Genomic DNA, 3,842 nt, shown 5'->3' on the forward strand with positions numbered 1-3,842 from the left:
AACTGGGTGTTTTAAAGGAAGAATGAAGGAGTAAGGAGGGAGAAAGGTGGGAGTTTGAACAGTCCCAGGGAAGTGGAAATTTACAAAAAGTGAGAGGGAGGAGGAGGGTTGGTCCCTGTGAAACCCATCTGAATTTGCCAACTGGCACTTATAAGGTTAGGCTCCTCCTCTCACAGAACCTGGGTGACAAGGGCCCTATCTTCAGGTGTTGGCTGGAACAAACAGTAAATTCTTTTGGCAGCTTTGAGTTTTTCCAGGCAGGAACTTAAAAGGGCTGGGCTTATCATCATAAGGCTTCAGCCTTGAGCTGTTAGAAACTGTGCTTGTGTTTGTTCAAGTTTTTTAATGTGTGTAGGTAGGGGGAGGGGAGGATGAACTAAACCATTTGTGCAGAGTCTGCAGTTTTGATAGACCAAGGTTGAGGCCTAGTCAAAAAGAGGGCTTAGAGGAGCCTGACTAGAGTTCAGTCAAGTAGAGAATAAGAGGCAAAGTGAAGGAGGCCATGTGAAGATGGAAGCAGAGATTGGAGCTATGCTGCCGAAAACCAAGGAACACCAGGAATCATCAGAAGCTGGAGGAGGCCAGGCAGGATCCCACCCTAGAAGCTTTGGAAAGCGTGTGGCTCTTCTGATACTTTGATTTCCAATTTCTGGCCTCCTGAACTGGGAGAAAATTCATTTCTGCTATTTTAGTCCACTCAGTTTGTGGCAGTTTGTTACAGGAGCCCTGGGAAAGTGATACACAGGGTGAAGGACAGGGAAGCTTCAAAGCACAGGAGCCTGGGAAGATATCAATACCAGGGGTTGAACATGCTGACTCTGGGACATTTGGGAAATATTCATATGGAGATGTCAGGCAGGGATTGGGATTGTGGATTTTGGCTTGAGGAGTGAAATAAAGAATGAAGAGACTACCGGGGAAAGAAAAGTAAACTTCATTAAGCAATAGTTTATAACTTAAAATTGAATATAATCATAGTGCTTAATTGCCCACTTCAACACAATTATTTCCTTCCGATTTCCAAATTTTATTTCTGTTTGGCAGGGATAGAAGAGAAAGCTAGCATCATTGAGGGCTAATGAATTTGGCTTGTAAAGACCAATGAATTTCCACAAACTAAGTTTGGAATGAGTCGTTAGTAGCACTTTGATTTCCCATTTGCATTAGTAGCAACTTTAGCAGCACTTTCTAAAACTTCACGGTGGATTGCTGTCTCTATTAGTTTTTTTTTTCAAATAAGAAACCAATAAACACTAAGCATAGTGTTGCTATATCCTCAGTGCTCCTAATGTAATTTGTTCATATATCTAATATTGCTTTTATCCCACTGCATTGTGATTATCATTTTATCTCCCCCTCTAGACTGTGAATTTCTTAAGGACAATGCACCATTTTTATTCATATTTGTGCCTCAATTACCTATCACAATATTCAGCACAGTAAGTAATTTATGTAATAATTGTTGGATGAATTGCAATAACAGTAGTTAAGGGCTCAGGCTCTGGAGCTAGATCCTGGCTCTGCTGCATATTATCTTTGGGACCTTGGGCAAATTACCAAACCTCTCTGTGCCTCGTTTTTTTCATCATAACATGGAATAATAATAAAACCCTCCTCATAAAAATGTTGTGATAATTAAATAAATTGATACAGTTAAAGCACTTAGAAGAGTACTAAGCATAGAGTAAATGCTCAATACATGATCAGTATCCACAATACGTTATTGAATTATTTTTTCCTTCATGACCTTATCATAATCTGTAGATTAATTTACTTGTCTACTGACAAATAAGTCCCATGACTTGCCCATGGAGGCAAGAACCTTGTCTGTTTAGTTTTCCACCCGTTCCATGTTTAACATCTCATCTGCATACAGTAAAGATTAGTAACAGTTTGTTAAAGGAACAGATTGATGAATGATCCATTTCCTTCAATGGTCATTGAATGATCATTGATGAAAGATCTGTAGAGTCTAATTGAAATCTTTCTCATATTGAACAACATTGATCAACATTGAAGGTCCTTCTAGTTCAAAGTCATAAAAAAAAAAAGCAACGTGTCATAACAACAAACTTTCAGGCAGATCTAGGAAAAAAAGACTTCTTATTATTTCTAGAACTAACTACCTGAAAATAGGATAATACCTTGTATCACTACGTTAATATACTCATTTTTATTCCCTGTTTCTGCTTTTCAGGCAGTTTTGACACTGGAACAACGAACAATAATATATTCTCAGAGAAAGACTGATCCACTTGCTGGTGACAGTGTTCAGAACAGGCTACCCCAAAATATGGCACCCTGGCACATTAAATATTTTAAGCTGAAGGAATTTGAGCAAAGTCATGTACAGGAAGGACCTTCTGACCTTCCCCTGAAGCAGGTCATAAAACCCTCCCACACCTGTCGGAAAGGAGTATCCTTATCTCCAAAGATAAAGGGACACACAAAGGAATCCGAATGAACGGGCCTTGCTAAGTCCCCTCTCCCCTTTATTAAATTTAGCTCATGCTCTTTATCTTGTCATGTCTTTCCACGACTTTCCACTCTTCATCAAACCTAGCATACAAACACTCAGGTTTAACAATTTCTTCAAGTCTTCATTTCCTTGTGAAGGCTCCCAAGTCGCATAAAACTTACATTAAATAAATTTCTATGCTTTTCTCTTGTTAATCTGTCTTTTGTTACGGGGTTCCCAACAGAGAACTTAGACAGGTAAAGGAAAAAGATACTTTTCCTCCCCTATACTGGAATACAGTTAAAGGTTATTTCACGTGAATTTTCTTTTTTTAATATGATCCATATAGAGGGAGAGTCAATGATGAAGAATCAGCTATTTTTAAAATCAATCCCTCTATTGGGATACTAAAGAAATTTGTGAAAAGAAAACTAACAGAATCGTTACAGCATTAAAAGTTTCCAAACCAAAATTCGAAATACCCTTATTTAACATAAAGCCTTTCACAATTGCTTGGTTCTGCCATTCTTCTATAGATTTGTCCAGAGAGGACAGCAACAAAGGAAGAATATGTAAACATTTTAATCATTTCCCACTTGCCACCTGTGACAGTTCACGGTGCTGAAATCAGAAAGGATGGGATCACTTTTCCATTTCTTTAAGGTCACCAAGGACAGACAAGCTCAGGACATACTGTATTTGTCAGAAGCAAAAGAGATGACTGGTGAGGTGGCAGTGACAAATCTGTTCCAGGCTTAGCTCATTTTACTGAAGAATGTGTGTCCCCTTCTGACATTTATCAAAAGAAATTCAATTTTATAAAAAGAAGGATGTCAAATAATAGTACATAGCTAACACTCATTCTGCTGCTGTCGGAAGGCCAGATGGGGGCAAAAAAAGGAAAAGGGTAGATGAAAGAGAAAGTCGTGCTGGCAAGAAGCAGAAAACCAAACAGGGTGGAAGGTCAGGCCTAATATACTTATAGGCTTGAATACATTTCTAATTAAATCACCTATTTTTGAGATCCATATTAGTGCCTGGTTCACACATTGGAATATCATCTTTCATTCTCTCCAAATATAAAGAATGATGCAAAGTGGGGTGGGTTTTTTTTTGTTTGTTCTGCATCAAGAAAGAAAATTAATAAACCCAATAAAACCCCACAGCACCAGGTACAATGAAATGCATCCCGTGGGCAAGCAATCAGTATTTCTTCTGGTGATGATGATGACTTTTCTCTGGCAGAAAAGGATATTCTGGGTCAAAAAAATAAAACTAAAAGTTGTGACAGAGGCAGCAGAAAAACAGAAGTCAGTTTAAGATCAAAGGAAGAGATTCTATCAAGAGACTAATGAGGAAGCTGACAAAATACTGTAACAAGTAA

At 38.4% G+C, this 3,842-nt stretch overlaps 1 long non-coding RNA gene across 1 annotated transcript; it reads left to right on the forward strand.

The window, feature by feature from the left end:
- Positions 1–1,339: 1,339 nt before the first annotated feature.
- On the forward strand, positions 1,340–2,660 carry LOC138923811 (uncharacterized). The gene is made up of 2 exons (XR_011437946.1): positions 1,340–1,439; positions 2,198–2,660. It is a non-coding gene; the product is annotated as an uncharacterized lncRNA (long non-coding RNA).
- Positions 2,661–3,842: the final 1,182 nt, after the last annotated feature.

The sequence above is a fragment of the Equus caballus genome, chromosome 4 (assembly GCF_041296265.1).
Source record: "Equus caballus isolate H_3958 breed thoroughbred chromosome 4, TB-T2T, whole genome shotgun sequence".
NCBI classification, from domain to species: Eukaryota; Metazoa; Chordata; class Mammalia; order Perissodactyla; family Equidae; genus Equus; species Equus caballus.